Here is a 19,006-nt window from a genome sequence, read left to right as displayed (position 1 = left end):
GGTGTGTGGTGCTCCCGTTATCTATGTAAAAGGACGAAGATCCAAGTCAGCAGAGTTCTGGTGCTTCCTGTCCTGTTATATGGTTGTGAGACATGGACGTATCCAGTGACCTTAGACAAAGACTGGACTCCTTTGTACTGTGCCTCTTTGGAGAATCCTTGGGTACTGCTGGTTTGCCTTTGTGTTGAATGAGCGGTTGCTAATGGAGTCCTGAATGAAGCACATTACCTGCATTGCGAGGTGTCAGTTGCAGCACTATGGCCATGTGGCGAGATTCCCCGAGGGTGATACAACTCGCAGGATCCTCATTGTTGAGTGGCTGGACCAGGCCAAGGGGACGCCCACATAACACCAGGTTGCAGCAGATAGAGGGTCATTTCCAGAAAGTGGGACAGGACTGCATGTCTGCCTGGGGGTTAGCAACCAGGATCCCAAGCTGTTTCATCATGTAGATGGTGTGGCAATGTGCTGTACCAGTGCATGCTCCTCAGCCTGACCTGACCAGCAAAGTCAGTACAAGGCTGTGATGATGTGTCAAACACTGACTGCTTTACCCTATGTACTGTGACACCAATTACAAGCCTTTTCCCAAAGCATTATTTATTTATGTGCCATTTATAAACACTCACTTGTTTGGATTTTCATCACTTTCTACAGTATACACTTTTCATGCCCAATGGAGTAGCAAGTGTGCTGAACCACAGGTGAAATAGAAGCACTTATCTAGAGGTGTTCAGCGTAACTTGGAAACATCATTGTGTAACGAAGTACTGCATAGAGGAGTATATCAAATCAGTTCCAAGTCTTAATAGTGCTGAACATCCATCCATCCATCCATCCATTATCCAACCCGCTATATCCTAACTACAGGGTCACGGGGGTCTGCTGGAGCCAATCCCAGCCAACACAGGGTGCAAGGCAGGAAACAAACCCAGGGCAGGGCGCTAGCCCACTGCAGGGCACACACACACACACCCATACACCAAGCACACACCAGGGACAATTTAGAATCACCAATCCACCTAACCTGCATGTCTTTGGACTGTGGGAGGAAACCGGAGCACCCGGAGGAAACCCACGCAGACACGGGGAGAACATGCAAACTCCACACAGGGAGGACCCAGGAAGTGAACCCGGGTCTCCTAACTGCGAAGCAACAGCGCTACCCACTGCATCACCATGCCGCCCTAGTGCTGAACAAAAAGTAAAAAAAAAAAAGTAGTAGAAAAAAATCAGCAGGAAATTAGTGCCACAATAATTTCCACCAAGCAATTGATGTACAGGTTGTGAAGGACAGCCGGGTCCCATGCCCGGCAGGGACGCCCCTACTGCATCTGTTCCGGGGGAGCAGCCATGGACACTTCAATACCTCCCCTGGGACACTTGGTGGCAGCCTCCCTGGCGGACGATGATTCCCCAACCTGGCGCATGGCTCCATGGGAGATGGAGTCCTCCACAGCCTGGTTGGGGGCTCGGATGGCCGCTAGGGGGAGCTGCATGGAATTTGCAGCCCGGCTGGTCGAATCTTCAGCCCCACCCGGAAATGCAATTAGGACCAGGTGGTCAAGCACGTGGAACGCTTCCGGGTGGGGTATAAAAAAGGCCAGCCACCACCACTCGAGAGAGCCAGAGTCGGGAGGAGGAGGACTAAGCCTGAGGAGGAGTGGTGGTAAAGGAAGAGAAGAGAAGAGTATTGTTGTAAGGATTGTGAGTGTTTTGGGACTGTGTTGGGCCTGTGGGACACGGGGAAGGTGTGCCCCACGGCTGAAGAAAAATAAAAGAGCTCTATTTAAGTACGTGCCTCTGCGTCAGTCTGTGCCGGGTCAGGCACTATATAGCGTCTTTATTACAAGTTAGCACCTCCAGCGTTAGTTTATGAAGCATAACATATCAACTCTAATTTTTGCATATCTGAATCTCATACTAACAATGGTGCACAAGTAATGGTTTGGGTCTGCTTGCTGTCTCAGAACCAACAAGGTGATAAAGGAATGCAACATGAAGGGTCAATGGCTCTGGTTTCAGTGTAAAACGATGTTAACAAAATGGAGTTTGAGTGTTTTCTCCAAGTTGACATTAAGCTTGTTCACTGCACTGAAAGTGAAATACGTCATTACATTTTGAGGAAAATCTCTTACTTATGTAACTAGATACTATATGCATGAATAAGATCTCTTCATACCATCCCTATGGTATCATTTGGAGAAAATACTTGAAATACTTTTATATTTAAATTATCATCAGATTAAGGATAAAAATAGAGATGGATTATATTTACTTCTGTGATAGTTATTTTTAATTAGTTCAGGACTTTGAGTGTAATAAAAGGAGGCAGAATTGCAATGATCACTATCCACAAAAAACAAGTCTAGCCTTGTGCTTTTGTATATTAAATGAATTTTTAATTTTTTTCTACTGTAATTGAAATTGCAATGATAGGATGTGCTTTTCTAATAAATATGCATGCATATGTATTTTATTTTCAGCTTCAGGAGTCTTCTCTAAACATAAATTAGATGGGTCATGAATAATCTCTTTTGTCTTTTATTTACCCACAGATGCTTGAAAGCAGAAGTGAAGGATTTTCCGCTTGCCATCTATTGCAAATGAGAAGGCAAATTACTCCCCAGTCAGTTTGTCTTCACCTTTTCATCTGTAATTTGCACAGTTTTTAGCACCCAGGCAACAAATTTCAAGTGGCACAGAAGTCATTGCAGGTGATGACTGGACCTCGATCCAATTACAGGCTTTCTTTCTGTCACTTTTATTGTTTAGTATTTCTTTAAAAAAAAAAAGTATCCAGCTAGCCATATGGTATGTTTAACTGCCTCGCCTACCCTTTACAACCACTAAGTAAAAGTGAAAATTAAAAAGAATGTTTTGTTTTATTTTTAAAAAAACTGTAAAGGGACTTGTGACCTAAATACATTTTTCTTGCCAGTTTAATATGTACATGTTGGGCTTAAGGGAAATTTGGATTACATAAGATGAACCTATGCAAAAGACAAAAAGAATAAACCTTTAGGTTGTCTCAGCAGTGTCATATTTAAGACTACCCAGTCAAAAAACAAACTGCTTTATCAGTAATATAAACTGCTTTGTCTTTTCTGTACACTTTTATGGCTATTGCTTGTCTAAAGTGGAAGCAGGCACACGTCCAAAGATGCACAATCGCTATATTTAGACTGGAGTAGTCACATTACATTAATTCACTGGCTTGTTCTTATTGGGTATTGCAGCCTTACAAATTCAATTTCACCTTATGAGGAAATGGAACAGTAGATACCTCAGTGCCTCTACACACATACAGTACATCTAGCATAGAATAACAGAGAATTCTGTTCATGTTGCTACCAATAAAAAGGAATGGAAGGATCTGTAAACATTTATTTTAAATTATCTTTTATTTAAGCATTAGTTAAAATGTTAAATTTCTAATCTTTACTTTTATAAGTTGTGTTTTTCTATACTTCCTGCATTTGCCAAATTTTGCAAGACAACTTAGTTGTGATATGTTCGTTGCGTCTATCATATATTAGTGTTAATTGTGTTAATGCATTTTGATCTATGTCCTTTATGCTCACTAGTTAATTCAAGCTATATGCAGTGTTATATTTGTAAAAATAAATGTTGGGTGGCTATACAGTATGTTTGTTGTAGGCATCACATGTAGCCACTTCAGAATGGGATTTGCAAAATTGATTCTAAAAGGCCATAGTGGCTGCTTAGTTTGCACCATTTCTTATCAACACCAAAGCTTACTTAATTTAAGGATTTCTTCATGTTTTCATTCTGGCATGTCAAGTCGTTCTTACAATGACATCATGTAGCCACTGCGGCCCTCCAGGACTGACTTTGCAGCCTCCTGCTTTTGACTATGGGCTATCAGTGCATCAGAGCTCCTACTTATACACACTAACAACAGTTTCTGAGTTGTCCTTACAGTACAGTATAGAGAAAACTCATGCAGACACTGAAAGAAAGTGTAAACTCCACCAAGAGAATGTCCTAGTCAGGAATCAAAGTTTAGTGCCTGGGGCTGAGAAATACTGTTCAACCACACTACCACAAATAACATATATTCACAAAATATAAAGAAGATGCCATACACAATCCAAATACAGAATGGCTTCAAAAATAGGGGAAATTACTCTTGCATAACTGCAGGGTTATAGGCTTTTCAAACTTTGTTTATGTAAATACCTCATTGCAGAAACCAATTTTTGATTCAGTCTGCCTCTGTGCACTCCTATAATCCATTCAGAATGTAGCATATATAGTGATAAATTCATTTTTGTATACTGCTGCTAGGTTCAACAGTTTACTTTGATTGATTATGTTTTCACATTTCTCATTGCAATGTTCATGTTTTTCTTTATAATTATTGTCCCAGATAAAGTAAGATATTGTAGACTTTATAAATATAGAGTAAAAGTTTCATTTTTATCTATGATTTTAGTCTGTTATAGTTAATCGGTTTGTCAAAAATTTTAAAAATTAGAATATTGTTTTTTAACAGTAAGAACTAATGCAGAAAGTATGGCTGTAATGAGTAAACAACACTAAAACACAACCTTTGTTCACCATATTAACAATAGTAAACTAGTAAATAGAATACAAGAGATTGTTATTAAACTCAAAACGTTTCTAAAGGAACAAATCCATTCATATAAACAGCAGAGTAACATTATTGGTGTAAATATCTGTCAGTAGGGTAGGGTTTAGAAAATCAAACCAACCACCTTAAAAGTCTAAATACAATTTACTGCAAGGGCACAGTTGCCTTAAAATTTAAAACTTAAACTACACATCGCTTCATCAGATCTGTTGAATGTGAATGTTGTTTGACAGAAAAAACACAAATTTTAAAAAATGAACAAGAAGCTGAGGTCACTGCCCAAAACTGAAAACTTAAAAGTGTGTTTATAATTTTAGAAAACGTCTTCCATTGCTGTACGAAAGTGAAAGACTTTGAATCATATTTAAATGGGATTCAGTATTAATTATATTTTGTCATTCTTCAGTAATAGAAGTGTAATTGTTATTTCTATAAGTTTGATCATTTCCAACTTTCTAATTCTACTTGCAAATAAAAGGGATGCAACATATAGTCAATAACTCATGCAATGTCGCTTTAAGAGGTGAGATTTAGTTTTATAAAGGAATTAGCAAATAAAGGGTCTATGACTGCTTATTTGTGCTTATGCTGTGAAATTCCATTAATAATTCATAAAAAGGTCACAACCATCAAATAAAATACAAATAAGGACTATATATTGAAGCATGCTTCAGTCAAAAAATATATCTATATATATTCATTGCCAAACATGTGTGCATGGGAGGCAGTCTATGGGCTTAAGTAAGGGTAAAATGCCGGGTAAGGGGTTGATGAAGTGTACTAATATCCCCTTCTCCCTCCTCTGCAGAACCAGAGAAGAGAAGACTGACTACAGCCTACCCAATTTCCATTTCCCTCTCCAGACCACGCCCTCCTGCTGACCTCACTTCCACCAGTGCTCTATTGGACCATCCTGTTCCTTTCCACCACCTATAAAAGCAGTCACTTGCCTTCCCCTGTCAATTCCATTCAGGACTCAGTCTTTTGAGATTACTCTACAGAGCAAAACTTCTTGACAATATGCAGAGTGGATTCCCAAACTTTTTTCTTGTTTTTGTGTTCTCTTTTACAACATTTATAAGTAAGCTTAAAAAAGTCAAACATGGCTTTGCAGGTGAGCAATTTTGTACACTTCTCTTAAAGTTAACATTAAAAAAGCTCAATAATCCAAAATACAGTGGATAATACGGTTAATAAGTAACCCTAAGGTCATAGTGAACAACTTATCTGAAATTTACAGAATAGACTCCTTATAATGGGCATGCATACAGACCAAAACTCAGGGCAATAATAAATGCTAGCATTATGTTGCAATGGTTACCAATCTATCAGTTGTACCTCAAATTCTAAAGTGACGTTCACACTGAGCTGTACCACAGAGCTCTTTAAAGTGAAAATAAAAGCATTGCTAACTCTATCCAGTATTGCATTATATGTACAAATCTGTCAAACCAGACAGGAAAGTCAATGAAACAGTACATCAACAAGCCAAAAACACAGACAATGTGGGAAAATCAGTTGTCACAGACTGACAGCACTGTCACAGTCATATAAGACTTTTAGTAAAATTACCTCTTCATTATGTTTTCTGACATCTTATGACTCTTATCAGCACAACAAGGGAAATTTGAAATCACTAGAGTGTGTGTGAGAGTGCATCTGTTACATTTTTCTTGCCATGTATTGGATTTAAGCCACCTCCAGATGTTTAGTTTCTCATTTGGCTCCATCAGACATGACCTTCTCATCTCTTTAGAAATATTATTTTTTGGGTTCTTTCAAGCACATGATTTCAACCCATTTTGATTTTCCAAATGTCTTTAATAAACTGTTGTTAAATAATGTGCTAGCTACTCTTTCACCTTATAATTTCATTTACTGTGCATACAGAATGTGCTGCTCGCTTTTCAAATAAGATGGACAGAACAAGAGATTTACCTGATTTACCTTTATCTTGATGCAAGGAAGAAAGATATGGTGTTGACTGTAACATTATTGACCATTTTTAATAGGTAAGTAACAGATGTGTAACAGACGTGTAAAGGTATTATTTATGGAACACCACTGTCCTGGGAGGATGTAGGCACAGGGAGAACTAGATGAATTACAGGAGAGTTTCAGGTTATGGAAATCTCACAATATTGTGATGTGCCTTGCCACTGCATGGGCTGTAGGGAGTGGAAGCAGTGTTGGGGTAGATTCTTGGGGGAACACACTTTGTAAGGGCACGGGGCACCTCCCTAGAGAGAGGATCAGGGTTAATTAAGGGTGCATGAAGAAAAAGGGAGGGGGAGTCGTAAGTGGTAGTTGTTGTTAGAGCGAAAAAAAGAAAGCATCAGGTTGAGAAGGGAGTGAACAGTTAAAGGGCAGGCAAGTGGCAGATAGGATGAGGAATAGGTGGCAGTAGGGCACCATGTATATTGCGGCATATCAAATGAAAAAACAGTCGGCATTTGGAAGACACCCCTGGACAAACAGCTTCTGAGTGTGTTTTATTTGACGGGACTTCACGATATGAACAAACACACAAAATCTAAAAATTATTTCTTTTTAACTGAATAAATATTAAGTTTCAGCTAAGTATGTAAGAAAATTAGTTAAGACACAGTCACCATTTTTAATCATTTTGTGTTTTTACTCCTGTGTCATTGAATGTAATGGCCAAGTGCAACCAACGGTATGCAATAAGCTCCATCACAGGTAAGAAGCTAGACTGGCATCTGGCCATTTAGCTGAACAGTAGAACCTGATGCTTGTAACTTCCAGTTTCGCATGCATTGGAGCAACAAGCTGTTTTGAGGTGGCATGCAAGATTTGGTTTTGTGTCCCCATTTTGCATGCATTTTACAAAGCACTAACTTGTCATAAACGGAGAGGAGTTTTGGGGCAAAAATGATGCCCTACAACACACAGCATAATCCAACAATTACAACAACAACAATAATAATTACCAAACTAGCGTAACATTTGTGACATATGCAGCAATATAAGCTTAAACAATCAATATGACAAAATTACTGTAAACTTAGTGCTCTCAATGCATTGCTAAAGGCTAATTTAATACATATAATTTAAACATTAGCATCTCTCAAATGGGCTTACAGTAAAGCTTACTTTAAAACTGCAAAAATATTGTTCTCCATTGTACATAACTATCTATAACTATCTAATCTATAACTTGACTGTTACACTCTTCATTCCTGGCATGCTACAAATAAGTTCTATAGTCTGTAACTGAGAAAAAAAAAACTCTTTGATATCTTGTACTGATTAATGGTGATATTACATTATTTCATATCTCTCTATTATAAAAGAAAATCTTGAGACGAGACTATTGCCAAGAGATTTTTTCAAGTCTCACGAGACGAGACTATTGCCAAGAGATTTTTTCAAGTCCCGCCCTCCTCTCAACCATTTCTGGTTAACGGCCCACACCCATGGTCCTCTCACCTCTCATTCTTGTGAATGCTTTTGTCAGACACAGTTTCTACACTCTCAGTTCTTATAAATTTTTTCGTTTTCCTCAATTTAAGTTCCCAATAAAAGAAGACTTATTATGTCTAAATCATATTGAAGACTTCCATCCCGAAAGGGTTATCAACAGAAGAAATGAGTACACGGGCTATTCCTAGCACCGAGAAACAATGAAGTCAAATTAATTCACGCGAAAATTGTCGACCTGTTACACGGCAAATTGGTTAAATGCATATCAATAGACTATGCTGAAACAGTTGGTGGTGATGTTGTGGAAGATGAAAACATCAACTTACAATACCCTGTAGAATATCTACAAACGTTAACACTGCCCGGTCTTCCACCGGCTGAATTACTGTTGAAAGAAGGATGTATTGTAATGTTATTACGTAATTTATGTATGAGTGATGGGCTATGTAATAGGACAAGATTAGTTGTATTCAAAATTGGTCGAACAATTCTGACATGTAAAATTTTAACAGGCAACAAGAAAGGTAATGTAGTACATCTTCCATGGATAACATTAGACACCAAAGGAGGTCTTGATATGCCATTCGTATTAAAACATTTACAGTTTCCTGTTAGAATAGATTTTGCTATGACAATTAACAAATCACAGGGACAAAAATTCGAAAAAGTTGGTTTATTTATTAGAGAGGAAGAAACGATATTCATTCACGGGTAGTTATATGTTGTGTTGTCACGATGTAACTCCAAACATGGAATGAAAATTCAGTGTGATATTGACGAAAAGTTAATTCCAAATATTGTTTTTACTGATGTTTTACAGTAAAAGTGTAAGATTAAAAAGTATTTGCGTGTTAACTTCAAAGCCAAACAGAATGAAAACATATAACACAACATGAAACATAATTTTCTTTCAATTTCTTACGTTTACTATTTTTTACTATGGTTAATTTCTCACTGTAATGTAAAATAGTTAGGTCTATTATGCATATGTACCAATTCCCATGAAAATAACAATCTGTTTAAATTGTACATCCGCATCCCCATATGCTGATCCGTGAAGTAGCTAGCGCGTAGTGCATGACTGGGGGTTGGTGAATGAAGCGAGCAGGGAGCAGAGCCCTCTAGTGATGATAAAGATTAGTAAACAGGATTCATGTGTAAATGTTTAACATCATTATTATACTTCATTTTCATTGAACTTTGTGATTAAATTATTACAGATAGTTTACTTAAGAGACCTTAAATTAATTTACAGTTTATCATTTTTATTAATGGAATTGTATAATAAGATTATAATTATACTGTCACTATCATCGTAAGACACCTTTTAGGCTACTGGCTTAAATTGTGAGCCACTCTAGAACAATTATGTTTATATGGCTGTTACAGGTCAAACTTTGTGACACAAATTCAATGTCTTTAAACAAATGTTAAATGCAAAAAGAAAAAAGAAGGAAAAAAAACCTGCCAATGCAGGTCAATCGCTGCATGTGTTCTGAAATGTTGCACCTCAAAAGCATATTTTTCCAAGTGAGTGTTGCAGTCATACATTGCAGTAATCAAATGTACACCTCAATATGTTGATATTGTGAAACTACTGTTTTGCATAAAATCTCTCCACATCTTGTTTCCACCAGTTCTGGATTCTCTCCTGTGCCTTGTGGTTTCTTTTTTTTTATTTTATTAAAATCACACTTCATTCCATACAAATAAATCAATTTTTACAAAGATAAGATCGAAAACAAATCTACCCCCAACCCTGAGACAGAGAGCTAAGCAGCAGAGTAAAACTTAAAGCTAGTAAAAATAAGTAAGAAGATAAATAAGTGGTGGGCGGCATGGTGGCGCAGTGGGTAGCGCTGCTGCCTCGCAGTTGGGAGACCTGGGGACCTGGGTTCGCTTCCCGGGTCCTCCCTGCGTGGAGTTTGCATGTTCTCCCCGTGTCTGCGTGGGTTTCCTCCGGGCGCTCCGGTTTCCTCCCACAGTCCAAAGACATGCAGGTTAGGTGGATTGGTGATTCTAAATTGGCCCTAGTGTGTGCTTGGTGTTTGTGTGTGTCCTGTGTTGGGTTGGCACCCTGCCCGGGATTGGTTCCTGCCTTGTGCCCTGTGTTGGCTGGGATTGGCTCCAGCAGACCCCCGTGACCCTGTGTTTAGATTCAGCGGGTTGGAAAATGGATGAATGGATGAATAAGTGAATAATGATAAAAGGAGAAGAAGAAAAAAAGGAAAAAGGGGAGAGAATCTGCTTCCTCAGTGCTTTAAAAGCTTATTTTAAAATGTTATTGATCAGATCCTGCCAGGTTTTGAAAAAGATCTGCACAGATCCTCTAAGTGAGAATTTGATTTTTTCCAATTTCAAATAGTATATAACATCAGTTACCCACTGACTTACAATAGGAGAGTTAGGATTCTTCCAGTTGAGTAAAATAAGTCTACGTGCCAATAGTGCAGTAGAGGCAATTACAGTTTGTTTGTCCTTCTCCACTTTAAGCCCATCTAGGAGAACACCAAACACAGCTGTTAATGGGTTAGGAGGGATTGTGACACCAATGCTGTCTGATAGGCATTTAAAGATTTTGGTCCAGAATGATGTTAATTTGGTGCAGGTCAAAAACATATGGCCCAGTCAGGCTGGAATCTGATTGCAAACTTTGCAGATTGGATCTTGCCCTGGAAACATTTTGGACAGTTTTAAGCGAGAAAGATGTGCTTGATATATGATTTTGAATTGCTTTGCGCATATGGAGCTCGAGTGGATTCTCTGCATTTCTATGCACAGTTCTGATAAGGATGAACCAACTCAATGCACCTTTGAGCACTTGTAACCTGGCAATATTGTACACATCTGGTATTGTAAAAAATGTAAAGTCAGCCTGGCAGCAATGAGCATGTAGCTAGTATTCTTGGTTGCCCATTAGGTTGCTTCTGTCTAATGAATTCATTTTTATTAATTTTGGAGATTCAACTATCTGATTAATTCATTTTTATTAATTTTGCAGATTCAAAATAGTTACTCATATCCAATTTTACAGACATATCCAATTAAAAATGTTTGCCAAATTGATTTCACAAGTCAAACCAAACAAAAATCGGAATTGAGACATTTTTAAGGGCTGGGGATATAATGTAGTTAAAGCTATGCAACATGTGCGCTTGAGGACGCTGCTTCTACGTATGCAGTGTATCAACTATACTTATGCACCTAACTTAAGAAAATCCAGAGTATTTAACGGAGCGGCAGTGCGAGAAATCATCATGGTGAGAAAACAACATCCAGTTTCGCTGTGTTGTGAGTTGAGGGAAGAAAGATGTTAAGGATAAAAGTCCTTTCTGATGCTGTTGCAAAGGCACAAAAAAAAAAGGCAGCAACAGCGACACAGATGATGGTATATGAGACCTTTAAATGCATCGAGTCACTATGATGGGAAATATATACTGTAACACTTGTATTACCTATGCAGGAAATGGATGAAAAAAAATGGCATGAATACATTCAAATGTTAGCATTAAAGTTTGATGGTTTGCTTCACCGCATCAAACCATTCATCAAACATTAAAGCACACAAATTTATCCTGCTAGAGTAGCATTGTGGCTTACTATCACATGTTGATTGTAAACAACGATGCTATTATCACACACCTAAAACTTGAACATGCACGCCGCCCATATTTTTGTTGGTACTGCAACACGCATCGCGTTAATTTCTGACAACATGCTCAGAACATGCGTCAAAAATATGCTGGGAACACATGGCACCCATGATGTGTGCACATATGTGTTCTGAGTGTGAAGTATAAACCAGCCCTTAGTACCCTGTAACAAAAAGTAAACTCAGGCAATATTGACTTTTCAACTCATTTTTGCAATTGTGACTTTTCTCAGGCACTGCTCATGGACTGGGGAGGCAGTGTTCCCTTCGTCAACCCATAGATGTCACCTATGTGTATGGACATTCTTGGAGTTCCCTAGAGGTCAGGGGCCTCTATGCAACACATACTCAACACACCCCCTATTTGTGCCTCCATCCCATGTATGCAATCCATCCATGCTGTTTCAGGGAGTATAGTTGTTGGGAGGGGGAATTGACAACTTGAGTGATTCTTCAGTGGAGACAGTACCTGTCTCACAATGGTCAGTTAGTAGTGTATTCTCATGTCATCATCATGCCTTTTCCAACTCTTTGAAAATACTGCCTCATTATCAAAAAATATGTTTTCAGCATGTGGTTGACATATTTTTTCACCCCTGGTTCAAATTTCTGTAAAATAAGTATAGAGCATAATGCATTTATGGTGATTTTCCAGTAATGGAAAATTGTCAGTGCAATTTCTGACTTACTGTACATACAAATTCGAGTTATGAATATTCACAGAGAAAGAATTGTTTATAACCCAAGACCTGTTTGTATTTAGATGTACTGTCACCATATACAAATCATGTTCTAGGGGTGCATGTATTATCATTGAGTGTTCTATCCAGTAGGTATATAGGCAAACTTTAAGTTTAAGGCTTGACAAAGAAAATGATTCTACAGCATAGAAGGGAATAGGGAGAGAGAGATAAAGAGAGGAACCTCAAGCAGAAAAGGTAAATTTCCGAAGTGAGCAAAACTGCTGCCTCAAAACTTCTGGCGATAGACTCAAACATTGGCCTGATCATTGTGGAATGCTTGAATGATTCTGTGACATCTCTGAAATCTTTTCTCACAGAATTCTGGAATTGAGCACATATTTTAAAGATTTAAACTGATTAACAAATCAAACATTACCCTGTAATTGTGATTGTAGATATGCTCCATCCTGCTTTGTGCTAATGTTATTATTTGGATTAAGCAAGTTTGGCACTGGGTGCATGCCATTCTTTAAATCTGGTTATAAAATGTAGTAGACAGTAACACAGAAAAACACAAAGATACCTGTCATACCTTTTATCAGAAATAACAATCAAAAAAGCATGCTTCTTCTGAAATAATTTTATCAGATCAGACTGTGATAAATATTTACTGGTGCAATGTAATATGTATTTGAGAAATTAAATAATGACACTTTTTAAAAATTTGTGTATTTTCTTACTGTACAAACAGCTATTATATATCATAACATATAGAAAAGCACTTGGGTATTGTACCGTGTTAGTCATTATGGATGTAGTGAGAAGTCAAGCAAAATGACACCTTTTATTGGCTAACTAAAAAGATGACAATATGCAAGCTTTCGAGGCAACTCAGGCCCCTTCTTCAGGCAAGATGTAATCATGTAAATAAAAAGATATAAATGACATCTTGCCTGAAGAAGAGGCCTGAGTTGCCTCGAAAGTTTGCATATTGTCATCTTTTTTAGTTAGCCAATAAAAGGTGTCATTTTGCTTGTCTTCCCACTATATAAAAAGCAGTAATAAATAAAGATTAGTATAACCTCACCAAAATTAAATTCTTACTAAATGTATGAATGAAAACATTATACAATTTTAACATATATCACTCTCGAAACCACTGTGGTGTGGGGCTGGATCCTAGCCCATCAGCACCAACTGCAAGGAAGGAAAAAACCCTGGATATCACAGAGTCCACTTGTGTACCCACTCAGGAAAATTTGCAATCAACGATTAATGTAACCTTTATATTTTTACAAACACATGGAAAATATGCATAAAATGGGTATTGGATTCAATTCAATTCATGAAGCTATATCTATGAAGAAGAGGTGCTAACCACTGTACTACCATGGGGCTAATCACTCAATTTTGTAAAGCATGTTTCAAATACCATCAAAACAAATTAGGCAGCCCAAACAAATGATGATGCTACTGAAAATCAATAATTCTAAAATTATTTTGTGATCAAAAAGGTTAAAAAAAGAACAAAATATCCTATAGGATTTACTAATGATAGATTTTCTTACATCAGTAGAAAACTGTCATTTCAAACTACGTAACACTTTAAGCTACACTTTCATGTCTTGTTATGTATAGTGACAGAAATAACAAGGATGGAAGTGAATTTCCAAAAGCTGTGTTCACAAAATGATTGAAATATGTTAGCTAGTCATGACAGATATAATTATATGCAGCACAGGAGCAACAATGGCTTAAAATTTTAACTGAAGCCTGAATCTACTTTGAAATACTGGCCCCTATGTGTTATTTGAATAATGAAGAAAAATTAGAATGGCCTTGATCAGCAGCTATGCATCCCCCACCATGCATCAAATGCGAACAGCAGTTCTACTTTCTTACATGCCTTTGTCCATTCAATATCTTTATCTTTTTTAATGACCATTGGATCTAAAAGGAGAAAACCATTACTTTATTTAAAGGGAGTCTCCACCAAAGCAGAAAGTTGTTTTAATCACATTCCTCATTAACTGCTGAATAAGTTCAGAACTGTTAAATACTTCAAGATTTTTGAGTTTTATTGATGGATGTATACATTTGAGGAAAACAATCCATTTTTGCATAAAGCACATAAAACAACAGATCCAAACACACTGTGCAGCCTCCACTTCCAAGCACTCTGACTGACACACTCCTGATGAGATTCTGCCTGGGGTTCCTTGTCTCTTTTTTTGTGAGCATTCCTGAAAGGAGTAAATCTCCAGCTGTCATCCATGCACATGTCGCCTTGACTCATACTTGTCTGAGGTCTTGGTACTTAAAGGAGAGAAAATCATATGGTCTTATTGTGATACTTTTATATTACTCCCCACTGAAAAAATCAAATCGATCGTGTGGTTAATTTACATCTTGCATGTTTGTCTATAATTAACTGGAAAGGATAAAGATAGATTGTGGTACAGCAGCAGCAATTTACAACACCAGTGACCTAAAAACATTGTTCACCACAATTTAGTAGTTAAAACCTGTACCGATGTATGCCCCTGATGGGTTAAAGATCAAGCACTGGCTTTATTTTGCAGATTAAATATTAAAATGTCAGCTATATACCTAATTATTATTATTATTTAGATAGATAGATAGATAGATAGATAGATAGATAGATAGATAGATAGATAGATAGATAGATAGATAGATAGATAGATAGATAGATAGATACTTTATTAATAGGTTATTTTAGGTAATAGATTACAACACAAGGACCAAATATTAAACTTATTATCATCACCCTGCTTGTCTTTTGCTCTTAAATGTAATGCTACAGCTGTTTCTCTCTCTCTTACGGTGTCAAACACTACAGTTCACTATGCGCACTGACAGGTGACACGATTTCCTCCGACATTTGCCATTATGAAAAAGTCAGAGCCATCATTACTACTGCCTAACTGTAAAGACTGAGGTTTTAGTAGGAAAAAGCAACTACCACATTTTTCAGCCAGCATCTCTAACAAGACGCACAACAGCACTCTCTCTGAGTCCGTCCCCCGTTCCCCCCCCCACACACACACACATTCACCCTCCCAATTTGTCTTTCCAAAGCATATTTACATCTTCATTATAAATTCCCCTTAGGTATCTCAGAAGAGCTGAGTTGTATAATAAAGGTGGAGCCTCCATCAGTTTTCTGACCTGCAGAAGCCACATTAAAGGAAAGTTTCTTGGCACAGCAATGACGATTATCGTCTTACCTGGCGGCACATAGATCACTTCGTCTGGGGACAGATGAGTGACTGGACCTCCATGCAAAGAGTCTCGTCCAGATGTAGAGAAGCAAATGCCAGCTTTTTGGTTAAGCGGAGAACATGTTTTTCCTGATGAGTGTTTGGAGCTCTAGCATTCAGCTCCTGCAAACGGCACTGATGTTTTCAAAGTGAAACAAATTTCCCTCTCTCTCTCTCTCTCTCTCCCTCTCTCTTTCACTCTCTCTCTCTATTTTATTATTTATTTTAGTAATGCAGCTCACGTCTCTCACTCAAGTCAGCTACTCAAGCACATTCAAGGGCATTCCCCAAGAAACAATATGCTAATACTGACTCTTGAGCTGCTGGCACACTGCAGTCAGGGTCCAGATGTACAAACCCACATACAGTACAGCACACTGTAAAAGAGATGCATGATCCAATGATTCAGGCCATTTGCTCTCATTAATAATGCATGCTTTTGTTACTGTTACAGTACCAGTATTGCTCAACTGTTTGTGGGACTGATTCAGCATTTATTTCATAGTTGCAAATAAAAGACGTGATGGGAGACACTTAGTCTTTGTGTTTATTTTCACCTGTGCCCACCTCCCCACCCTTTTCACTTTTGCATGGATAACTACTTGCACTAAAACCAAGTATGGAAGAAGTTAAACAGTCAGTTGTAAAGGTAACCTGACCATGTCTCGATGCATGCTCAATAATCCAGGTAAGGAAATCCTAGAAATTTGATTCTGTTCATCTGGACAAAGTTTTTAAGTGGGAGAAATATTTCGAGACTTATCCAAGTCTCTTCCTCAGTCTCAATTGACTGCAGGTTTCAAATTTCTAGGATTTGCTTACCTGGATTATTGAGCATGCATCGAGACATCAAGAGCCACTTTGGCAAGGACGGCCTAAAGCTTGTACGTGAGTATGAGCAAACAGCACGCAAGATGGCAGACTACAGGAACCGTCTGAGATTCAGCCTCAGATGTAAACAGAGCGGGATCACTCCTAAAAGTCTACAGATGAAATCGTCAGTAAAAGGCCTGCGAGCTAACAAAATCCTCCAGAAGGCACAGAGTCAGCTGCTAAATGAACGGGTGAGACAAACTAACTTCACTATTGATGTTTTAAAATCCAAAGAGGAGCAGATCCACCAAAGACTTTCTTCACTTCTAGATGAGAAAACACTTCAACAGGTGCTTGAGTTCACCGAGAAGGCTCGTCTAGCACAGCATGAAAAGTCTAAAACCAGGCAAAAAAGGAAGTTTGATCTACTTGCTGTGCGCCACAAACACCAGCACACTATGGGGAGTGTCCTCCACAACCAGCAGAGAGAAGGATGCCAGACAGAAACTAAAGATGTGGACAAATAGGTGAAGAACTTGTCTGACAAACAACTCACCCAAGCAGAGAAAAACGTCCTTTCTAAAGGGTTAAATTTTGTGGTCACACCGAAACAAATCCCGCTAGTGGAACTGATTACAGCCATAGAATCTGCTATCAGAAACAACAACATTGCTGATTTGGAAGCAGAACAACTGCGGATAAAAGTTTCGGCATGTCTCAGCAATGCAAAACCCCCTGCATCCAATATCAGCATTGAGGAGAGGAAGGCCCTCACGGCACTCAGCAAGGACAACAACATCATCATCCTTCCAGCGGACAAGGGGAGATGCACAGTTGTGCTAAACCAGACAGACTACCATGAGAAAATTTTGTCTCTGCTCAGTGACAAAAATACTTATGAGCCCTTAAAGCGAGATCCAGGTAGTGGTTACAAGAAAAAGGTGATAGATTGTCTTAAGCAGTTAGTTCAGGACAATGCTATTGACCGGACCACATACCACAGATTATACCCAGGGGAATCTACACCAAGTCTGTATGGTTTACCAAAAATACACAAACAGGGTGCTCCTTTAAGACCCATTGTCTGCATGATCAATTCAGTCACGTATAACATCTCCAAGTTCCTGGCCGCTGTTCTTAACCCGGTGGTAGGCAGCTCAAAACACCACATTCAGAACACATTGGATTTCGTGGAGAAAGTGAGAGAGGTCATTATGGAGGCAGAAGAAACCTTGGTCTCATTTGATGTTACATCTCTATTCACTTGTGTCCCAGTGACTGAAGCAGTGGAGGTAGTACGTAAGAGATTACAGAATGACCCCACTCTCAGTAAAAGAACCTCTCTCAACGCAGACCAAGTGTGCCTGCTTTTGGAACTGTGTCTTCAATCAACATATTTCATATACAAAAGCCAGTACTACAGGCAGAAGCACGGGTGTGCCATGGGTTCCCCTGTTTCACCTATAGTAGCCAATCTATATATGGAAGAAGTGGAAAAGAGGGCTCTATCATCCTATCCTGGAACACCACCGAGCCATTGGTTCAGATATGTGGATGACACCTGGGTGAAAATCAGATCTCAGGAGGTACCACAGTTCACAGACCACATCAACGGGGTGGACAAACACATCAAGTTCACCAGAGAGGATATGGAAAATAACAAGCTAGCCTTCTTAGACTGTGAAATTTCCATCGTCAACGGGGGACATTTGAAAGTGGATGTATACCGTAAACCCACACATACGGACCAGTATCTAAGGTTTGACTCTCACCATCCACTAGAGCATAAACTAGGTGTCATTAGGACTCTACAACACAGAGCTAACACCATTCCCACAGACTCAGAGGCCAGGGAAGCAGAAGAACACCACGTTAAAAAGGCCCTGAGTAAATGTGGATATCCCAGCTGGTCCTTTGTTAAAGCAGGGAGGACACCTAAAGAACGCTCCAAGCGATTCATGAGAGAGGAAGGACATCCTCTGCCTAAGCGAAAACCCTTAGTGATCCCGTATGTGTCAGGAGTATCGGAACAGCTGAGGCGCATTTTCTCGAAACACCGGGTCTCAGTGGCTTTCAAACCCCAAAACACGCTACGCCAAAGATTGGTCCATCCCAAGGATCGGGTCCCACGGCACAAACAGAGTAACATAGTTTACGCAATTAAGTGCCAGGAGGAGTGCCGTGAATTGTACATCGGGGAAACCAAGCAGCCACTGGCTAAGCGCATGTCACAACACAGAAGAGCTTCCTCGTCAGGCCAGGACTCCGCAGTCTATTTACATCTACAGGATAGTGGTCACTCCTTTAAAGATGAAGAGGTGCACATCCTGGACAGGGAGGAGCGTTGGTTTGAGAGAGGAATCAAGGAGGCCATTTACGTGAAAAAGGAACGACCATCTCTGAACAGAGGAGGGGGCCTAAGGGTACATCTGTCGCCATTTTACAATGCTGTGATTGCAGCCATTCCTCAACCCTCTATGAATGGTTCACACGTCTACTAATCAGTGGACAATTT

At 38.9% G+C, this 19,006-nt stretch overlaps 1 protein-coding gene across 8 annotated transcripts in view; it reads right to left on the bottom strand.

Annotated features, from left to right (window-relative positions):
• Positions 1–19,006, bottom strand: part of syt1a (synaptotagmin Ia) — a 1,226,547-nt gene that overhangs the window by 385,744 nt on the left and 821,797 nt on the right. For 2 of the 8 annotated variants that reach the window (XM_028817053.2, XM_028817062.2), the window contains exon 1: positions 15,646–15,825. The exons of the other annotated variants lie outside the window; for them this stretch is intronic. The gene's annotated coding sequence lies outside the window, so the exon portion shown is untranslated. Of the gene's footprint in view, positions 1–15,645; positions 15,826–19,006 lie in introns of those variants that run through there. 8 annotated transcript variants of the gene reach the window in all.

This window comes from Erpetoichthys calabaricus, chromosome 1 (assembly GCF_900747795.2).
Source record: "Erpetoichthys calabaricus chromosome 1, fErpCal1.3, whole genome shotgun sequence".
In the NCBI taxonomy this organism is placed as follows: Eukaryota; Metazoa; Chordata; class Cladistia; order Polypteriformes; family Polypteridae; genus Erpetoichthys; species Erpetoichthys calabaricus.
This window is presented reverse-complemented; position numbering and strand designations above follow the sequence as displayed.